This window comes from Solanum pennellii, chromosome 9, assembly GCF_001406875.1.
Source record: "Solanum pennellii chromosome 9, SPENNV200".
NCBI lineage: Eukaryota > Viridiplantae > Streptophyta > Magnoliopsida > Solanales > Solanaceae > Solanum > Solanum pennellii.
Genome location: NC_028645.1, coordinates 54,693,872 through 54,703,692, shown reverse-complemented (window position 1 = coordinate 54,703,692; position 9,821 = coordinate 54,693,872).

Genomic DNA, 9,821 nt, shown 5'->3' with positions numbered 1-9,821 from the left:
TAAGAGAAAATTTTTTGAGTAATAATCTCAAAACACAAATAAAATTATGTTTTCTTTAAACTATATGAGCTAAGTATATTTTTTGGAGTTACATTAAGTACCAATATGGGGGAGAGTCCTAACAACTCACAGCCCCATAAAACAAGTAGCCAATTTGCGTATAAAGGGTCATACTTTTTAGATGATTCCTAATTGCATTTTAGCATAGCTTAGTGGATAAACTTAGTTAGTAGGTTCTACACCCCAACACAGTATATGAGAGTTCTGACAGCGTGGGATTTACGTTATATTATCACATAGCACGTAATGATGGTTATCGGTTAGAGAATCTCCCAAAGAGAGTTATTTTATATCTTTACATACTAATAAGAGTTATTATTGTATTTCATACTATTGAGGTATTATTGTGTTTTTGCATAAAACTAAGTATTATCAATTGTTTTAGAAGCTTTCTAGATATTGCATATTTTATTGTTGTTTTATCCTTGAGTATCAAAAGTTAAACTATTTTTCACAGATTTGAGTTGGACTATGTTTCACTGAATTGAGCATCTTATTGTTCAGTTGAGCCATATTTCTCTTAGTTGAGTTGAGCTATGTTTTACTGAATTGAGTATCTTATTATTATATTGAGCCTTATTGTCTCTTAGTTGAGTTGAACTATATTTCATTGAGTTGAGTTGAGTGTAGTGAATTGAGATGAGGTTAGTATGTTTCTTATCAATAAGTTCAAGCTTACGTTTATGCTTTAGAATTTCCTTTACATGCTCATACATTCCATGTACTGAGTCGTTTGGCGTGCATCGTTTCATGATGCAGACACATGTATTCAAGATCATCATCAGACATTTCATTGAGGTTATGTGATATTCCAATCACGTTTGGTGAGCCATCTTATTTTCCGAAGGACATCACCTTTATCTTACAGTTAATAGTTTAGAGATGTCGAGCGTATTGTCCTGATATCCTTTTGTAATAGTAGATACTTCATAGATAGACAAAGTTGAGGAGTTTCTCTATATACTTTGATTTTGAGTATACTGATATACCGTGGTTTCACGGTATTATTAATACTTTTTCCTTAAGTTTAGTGTGTCCAAAAGCCTTTTTGTGCTAATTTTTATATAAGTTTCTCCTTATTTGCAGGAAATCTATCCAAAGATGAATGCGGAGGTTTTTGAGCGAAGAAATGCAGAAGAGACCACCTACGGAGCTTGTGACGGTCCGTCATGCTCGTGACGGTCCGTAGGTGGCAGCGTAGTGCAGCTGCTAAAGGAAGATGGGGAAGTCTGACCAAGTGTGGGGTTACGGAAAGCGTGACGGACCGTCTTATCCATTACGGTCCGTCCTGCAGGTTCGTCATAGAGTTCAGAGAAGTAGTCCCAGTACCCATATTCCAAAAGTTCAAGTGTTTTGGAACGAAGACCCTCGACGGACCGTTGTGCCTGTGACGATCTGTCATACCTGCCGTCGAGGGTAATGAAGAGAGCAGCAGAAGAAATTGCATCAAGTATGGGACGACGGAGTCCATGACGGTCCGTCGTGACCACGACGATCCGTCGCGATGTCCGTCGATCCAGCCGCGTTTTGACACATTTACAGCAAATAGAGTACTTATGTAATTAGGTTTTTATTTTTTATAAATAGTTCGAAACACCTCGTTTTTGAGGTTAGACTCTGGATTATTTGGTTAGGCCCTTTATTATTGTTAGACCCTTGATTATTTTTAGACTCTTTGTTAGAATCTTTGTTCTTCAATTAATTTCATTAATTGATTGTTGGTGATTTTTGTTGATTAATCAAGCGAACTTTTGGATTTTACTCTTTCTAATTGAAGTAAGTGGATGAATTCTTATATCATATAATTGAATATTGTGATTATGACTATGGGTAACTAAACTCCATAACTAGGGTTGTGGGAACCATAGGCGAATAATGAGGTAAAATCTAACAAAAAAAACAATTCGAGAATAGTGTCTTGCATGTATTGATAATTCTTTCGCTTAGAAGTCTTTTTAACGGATGGCCAACGTTAGAACTCGTCTTAATGCTACTTGCTAGACCAAGGAGGTAGATAATAGGAAAAGAATTATCAACATAAATTTAGTGTATACTATCTAATAGGCTAGTATTGATTGGTACGAGGTAATAACTTAGTCAAATATCGAATACGATGCCTAATATGAGGTAAAGATAAGGGTTAGTATAGCAACACACGTAGCCGGACCAAGGTGCGGAGTGAAATTTTCTAGATGCCGGACCAAGGATTTAGAAATACATAACTTATCACTTTGCATGCAAGATACTAGGAAAGAATTGTTATAGTTAGAATTATCAAGTTATGAACCTATGGGGAACACATAAACCCTAGTTACTTTGATTAATTGATTAAACTCCAACATTTGAAGCTGTTAGTTGTCTCCTTTAATTTCGCTAGTTATTTTCATGTATTTATGAATAGAAACCCCCCTTTTTATCATTTTTGCTTTCCAAGGAAGTAATTGACTTAACAATAGTAATAATAGATTGAAGTTAAGTCTAAACTATTTTCCTCGTGGGAACAATCCCAACATCATTAGTTGGGTTATTTACTTGACACGACCGCTTTACTTCTTATTTGAGAAGTAAGTTTGAGAGTATCAAATTTTGGCGCCGCTGCCGGGGAAAGTAGATTTTAGATTAACTTAAACTTATTACTATAGTTTAGTTGATATTTTCTTGATTTAACTTTGTTTTATTGTTTTTGATTCGTGCAGAACCACCCTCCTTGTATGCCAAATACACGGAGAGGAAGAGAACCCTTGTTTCCCAACGATCACGAATTAGAGAGTACGCTACGGAACATGAATCGAAACTTGGGAATTAATGATGATGATCCAAACCAGAACATCCATCTCCGGTTGATGTTCATGGTCAGTTTTTACCCGATGCCCCGGGTGAACACCAACAGAGGGGACAAAATCCCGCTCCACGGCCCCAAGCATACTACAGAGGCTATGATAACATAGCAGACTCTTATGGGCCACTTGTCTTGCCTCCTCTACCACCAGGCCACACCTTTGTGGTAACTAGTAGCCTGATGCAAATGCTCATTGCCAGAGGTTTGTTTTCAGGGCTACCTTCTGAGGATCCACATGCCCATATAGTTAAGGTAAGGGCAGTGTGTAAAATCTGTGTAGGGAGGCCTGACTTGGACTTGGATGTAATAGGGCTCAGAGTGTTTCCTCTCTCACTGACGGGAGAGGCTGCTATAGGGTTCACTGAGCTCCCGTACAGCTCAATTTTCACTTGGAACCAACTAAGGGATGTTTTCTTAGCACGCTACTATCCGGTCTCCAAGAAACTAAACCACAAAGACAGAGTGAACAACTTTGTGGCACTACCAGGAGAGTCAGTTAGTAGTTCTTGGGATAGATTCACCTCGTTCTTGAGAAGTGTCCCAAATCACCGTATAGATGATGAGTCCCTGAAGGAATACTTCTATCGAGGACAGGATGATAATGATAAAGCGGTGTTGGACACTATAGAAGGTGGATCTTATGGGGAGTGTCCTTATGCTGAGATTGCTGAAAAATTAGAGAAAATCTCCCGGAATAATAAAGCTTGGAGTACTAGGAAGTCAGATACCGGGAGAAATACCTTCGTAGTGCAGTCCACTCACAACCCAGCCACAGATGAGATTCGTGAAGAAATGGCTCAGATGATAACTGAGCTTGGGTGGTACTAAAACATATCATTGGGGGTGCAGATTTGATAAATGCAGTTAACTACTTGCCTAAACCACCACCACCTAATGATGAATGCTATTATGCGGAGGACTCCTATTCAGTAAATGAGCAGACGGGGAGTTTCCGACCGAGCGCCCAAGGCTCAAATCAGGATAATTGGCGCCAAGGTCAAGGGAACCAAGGTCGGATCTATGGTAACTATAACCGTGAGGGTTATTATGTCCGAGATGGAAACTATAGCCGCGACAACAACTTCAACAAGGGTAACTACAGTAACAGAAATGATAGGAATGGGCCCTATGTCCCTCCTAAAAATCGTGAAGTTACTCTTATGGATGGTGGAGACAGTATGGCGCGAGTTGAGGATATGTTGCACAAAATGATGAGGAGGTTCGATGCTAGTGATGAGCACATTAAAGAGTTAAGGTGTGATTTAGCAGGTATTGGGCAAAAAGTCGATACACATGCAATATCGATTAAGCAGATCGAGTTGCAAATGGCCCAATTATCTGCGACAGTGAACACACGGCAACCAGGCACTTTTCCTAGCAACACTGTCCAATATCCAAAAAATGATGCGCACTGTAATGCAATCACTACTCGGGGTGGTAAGAAAACCATTGACCCACCTATGCCGTCTAATGAGAAAAAGGTGAGAAAGGATGATGATAAAGTGGTAAAGGGTAGTGGTGAAGCAGAAGAGAGCACTGGAAAAGATGCAGAAGTCCGTATGAAGGTAATTCCCATGCCTAGACCACCACCACCCTTCCCTCAAAGATTAGTGAAAAAGACCGAGGATGGTAAATATCGGCATTTTATAACAATGCTGAAGCAGCTTTTTATCAATGTCCCTTTGGTAGAAGCTCTAGAACAAATGCCCGGTTATGCCAAGTTTATGAAAGATCTGGTTACAAAGAAAAGATCGGTCACTTTCGAGGATGATGATAGAATGTAGCATTGTAGTGCTATTGCTACAAGATCTCTCGTACAAAAGAAAGAAGATCCGGGTAAGTTCACTATTTCTTGTACAGTCGGGTCATTACATTTTGTGAAAGCATTATGTGATCTGGGGGCAAGCATAAATCTCATGCCCCTCTCGATTTACAAGAAGTTGGGTTTGGGTGACCCAAAACCCACTGCGATGCGGCTACTGATGGCTGATCGAACAGTGAAAAGGCCTATAGGGATACTCCATGATGTGCTAGTAAAAGTGGAGTCATTCATATTTCCAGCAGATTTTGTTATTCTTGATTATGAAGTCGATTTTGAAGTGCCTATTATTCTTGGGAGGTCATTCCTTGCTACAGGTAGAGCCTTAGTTGATATGGAAAAGGGGCAGATGAAATTTCGGTTGAACAATGAAGAAGCTACTATCAACATTTGTAGGACCATGAGGCAGAGTGGTGAGCTCCAATCGGTATCCGCCATATCCCACAAAGAAAAGATGAAGAAGGAGAATGAACAAAAAAGTGCAAAACAAGAGTTTATGGTTGGGGATTTGGTGCTTTTAGACAGTTCTGGGTTGCCTTATCTTCCGGGCAAGCTTAGGTCCAAACGGATCGGCCCTTACTTGATTACCCAAGTATTCCCTCATGGAGCAGTTGAGTTAAAAACCAAGGAGGGAGTGCGGTTTAAGGTGAATGGAGAAAGAATAGAACTCTATTTTGGGCATACTGCATCGGTGAATGAAGTGATAGAGGCATACCATCTTGATGAAGGCTGAGTAATCAAGTGTCCTCAGTCGTGCCGCGATGTTAAATCAGGCGCTTGTTGGGAGGCAACCCAATACTTATAGTTTTTTTTTCTAGTAATGGTAGCATTTTCTACTAATGGGTTTTAAAGTTGCAGGCACATCACCAGGAAATTCTGCAGAAAATTACTTTGCAGCAGTCACTGACGAATACAGCGACGGACTGTTTCTCCTGCGATGGACCGTCGCATGAATCCTTCGTGCCAGGTACGTCTTTCTGTTATTTTCAAACTAGGGCACACGCGACGGAACCGATGACGAACCGTCACAACCGAGACGGACCGTCGTCGTGGAATCGTCGCGTCTTTAATGAAGCGTACCCGACCCGACCCGGCTGGGGTTTTTTAAAAATTCATCATTTAAAACCCCCACCCCTTCTTTCACCCCATTCTTTCACTCTTTCTCCCATTTCCCTCCCTTTTCAACTTTCAAAGCTCTCTTACAACCGATCATTTTCCCTAATTCTCCAAATTCCTCAAATTCATCATCTACTAGTCGAAGCTGCTGCTGTGAGTGTCTACTTGATCACCAAGTACCTTTCCCTCTTGTTTTTCTCAAATTCTCAGGTATGTATCTCTAATTTCTACTCATTTATATTGCATTTTTGTTTATCAATTTGTAGTAGCTTAGATCTTCCTTATATGTTCATTCTTTATCAATTTTTGTCTGACCTAGGTTAAAAAAATCCTCGAAATTGCGTGTTAAAACCCTAGAAATAGGTGCTTTAGCATTGCTAGTTTACTAGGTATTTGGTTTAGACAAATGTAGGTCAAAACACTACCAATTCGATTTGGGTCATAGGGGATGAATGGGGCATCTCCAGTTCTTTCACTGAATTACAGAACGAGACCTCGATGACGAACCGTCGTACCCACGACAGACCGTCGTTGGGTCCGTTCCAACCGCCCTAACACCCCACTGTCAAATTTTCTCCAAGTGTCCACCAACGACCACATGCGACGGACCGTCGTTCCCACGACGGTCCGTCCTCCACAACCGTTCTGGTTGTCAGAGACCCTATTCCTAAGGGTCTCTCACTTTTTCTAAGTGTCCTCCAACAGAAACATGTGACGGACCATCATCCCTATGACGGTCCGTCCTGCACAACCGTTCTGGTTGTCAGAGACCCTGTTCCTAAGGGTCTCTCTCTATTTTTCTAAGTGTCCTCAAACGTACAAGTACGACGGACCGTCATACCCACGACGGTCCGTCCTTCATGACCGTTATGATGGTCAGAGACCCCTCTCCTAAGGGTCTCCATATTTTTTTTCAAGTGTCCTCTGACGGACACCTACGACAGACCGTCGTACCTGTGACGGTCCGTCCTGCACATACCATCATACTTATAAGAGACTCTCCTTCAGGGTTCTCCATATAAACATAGTCTAAGTAAGACACGACGGACCCCATGACGGTCCATCGTACTCACGACGAGCCGTCACCTGGTCCGTTGTGTTTCACTGTTACTATAGCAATGTCATTTTATTTTAATTTTTTTAATTTATTTTGTGTGGTTTTGCTTGTCTTGTTTGCTCCTTCTAGTACTAATATTGATCCTTTACAGGTACTATCTACTATGGCACCAAAACAAGATCGATTCTAAGCACGCGGGCGATCGAAGTCTGCCCGCCTGGTCATTGGCTCTGATGATGAGCGTGACCCCGAGTACGTGCCCCCAGGCACTTCCACCTCATCCCGTGCTGAACGTGCTGCCAGAGCCACACCCAAAAAGGTGGCGTCCGGCGTAGTCACTGCCTCCCAGTCTGATGAGGAACGCACACTGACCGGCACACCTTCTGGGTCAGCCACTAATGAAGAAGGAGCGTCTGGCTCCTTAGGAGTTTCGTGGTCAGAGGAAGCCTCCGGATCTGCTGAGGTTCCCGCACCCGCCACCGCTACAGCGTCGGCCTCGTCTGATGAGGCTGACAGTTCGGAATCCACACCGGGTTCACCAGCTCGTGCTCTCACCCCGGTTACTGACCAGCCCAACCGGTGGTGTGTCGACGAGCAGTTTCAAGTCTATTCCGATGCAAAGTTCCTAAATGACAAAGGAGTTATGACTCGGACACCTATATTAGAGCGGTGGGTCCTTACGGGAAGTCTCCCGACGATGCCTGAGATCCACAATCTCTTCACCAGACATCGACTGGAGTGGACAGCACGTCCGTTGGGACGTTATAGTGAAGAGCTGGTCCGAGAGTTCTGTGCATCCTACGTAGCGACTCTCCGATCACAAATTGGTAGGCGGGCTGCCCCCGCCAAACAGGCCCCACTGGAGTAGGTCCGAGTACGTGGCGTTCAGGTTGATATCTCCCTGCCTGCCATCCGCCGGTTTCTATATGGCGAGGATGTTGATGCTAATCGGACCCCTCTCACTGCCGAGTTTGACTACCGATGGCAGATTGTTAAAAATGGCCAATTCCTGCGTGAGCCATCGCTGAGAGAAACCACCAAGAGGTGGATGGCCCTGCACTTGTCCGTTGATGGAGAGGGTGCCGACTGGGTGACCGAGCCGAAGGGGGCCATAAAGAAGGCCAACCTGACTTTCACGGCGAAGTTTTTGTGGTTGATTGTCCGCCACTGCCTTTCCCCCACAGCCGCTGATAATATCGTCACATTGGATCGAGCAGTACTAATGGCGGTGATGATAGCCGGGTTTGAGGTGGATTTTGCGTGGCTTCTACAGACGGTCATGCACGAGAGGGCTTTTAAGGTCACAACTACTTACCCTTTCCCGTGCATGATATTTTCCCTATGCAGGTCCGCAGGTGTGTCTATATGGCACGTTGATCAGCTCAAGACCCCTCTGGGCACTGTTGATATCGGCCTGATCAGGGATGAGGCCAATGAGTTGGCTCCACGCAGAGGGCCCCGTCCAGAGTTGCCTCCACTTGTTGACAATCTGGCTGATACGGTAGCAGAAGCCCGCACGGCTACGCAGGCGGCTTCCACTAACACTACCCTGGTCGAGTCTATCCCGGTTAGTAGCACTGCCCCGAGCTCCTCTCGCTCAGCCCCTTTACCCGCTCTGGTCCCGCTTGCTAGGGTCCAGAAATTAGAGGCGCAAATGGCTACACTTCTGCATCATATCCAGCCTTGGATGCAGAGGTCTATTGCCGAGGAAGAAGAGCGCTTGGAGCGGAGAATGGTCCAGCACAGAGCGGAAGATCGCTGAGGTTCATCAGCGCTTGGACGCTTTTGAGTTGCGGGTGCTAGCCCGTCCAGCCCCTCCGGTGGATGTGTCGACCCTTCAGGCTGCGGTCGACAGTCTTCGCGCAGATATTGATATGATCTTAGAGTCTAGGGTGCCTGAGTCTGAGGCCCCTTCTACAGAGCCTGCTGAAGACACAATGATGACAGCCCTATTCGCCACTTCGAGATTCCACCACTTTCCCCTCGAGAGCATGCCAAGAGGCGTAGGGGTCGAGAGCAGGATGAAGCTCGAGCACGGAAGAAGGAGCACCGTGAGATGGAGGCTGCGAGGAGAGCCTCGCTTGCTGAAGAGGAGGCGCGTCAGATGAGAGCAGGAGAGTTAGCTGCTGGGGCGTGTAGCTCCAGAACTGTGGAGATAGCGGGAGGCACTGCTGATAGTGCTGTTAATGCTGAGGACACCAGTGAGGGTATCCATATTACAGAGGTAGTGGGTTCCAGGGAACCGGACCCACCAGCTTGCTGATCTTCGGCGCTTTGCGCCCCAGGTTTGCTTCACCTACCACTCTTGTATTTCAATTTTTTATGCATTGGGGACAATTGCATGTCTTTTTGTTGGGGGTGGGGTAAATAGAAAGTTAGTGCTAGGGTGAAGTCTGAGTAGCCCAATTCACTATCCTCTTTTGGGGTTTTCTTGCCTGTGTTCTTTTTCATCAAGAGACTGATTACTTTTTCTGTTGAACCGGCATGTCTATATCTTGTGTACATAGTTTAATTCTGGAGCATGATGGCTAAAATGACATCTTGATAAAATGGAAAATGATGCATGACTAGGCATAGTTATTGATAAATGTGTGGCTCTAAGCATGACATAGAGGTACACCACTGCATGACCCTAAGTCTAAAATTCGAAGTAGGTGTCTGATAATCTGGTAGAGTGATGAGATGTCAAGTGAGTGTGAGGAAGATTTGAATAGTCCACTATTTGTACTCAGCTAGAACTAGCCTGGTTAGTCCTGCTACAAGTAAGCTGTAATAGACAATTAGGAAAAAATCATAGGCCCTTATTCAATATAGCCCATTTTTAGCCTAAATAAAAGAAAACCAAATGAAATTTATCCTTCTTTGATCTAAATGATTTGAGCTTAAATTAGACCTTTCTTTTTCACCCCAACTGATCTTTTCTGGGAATA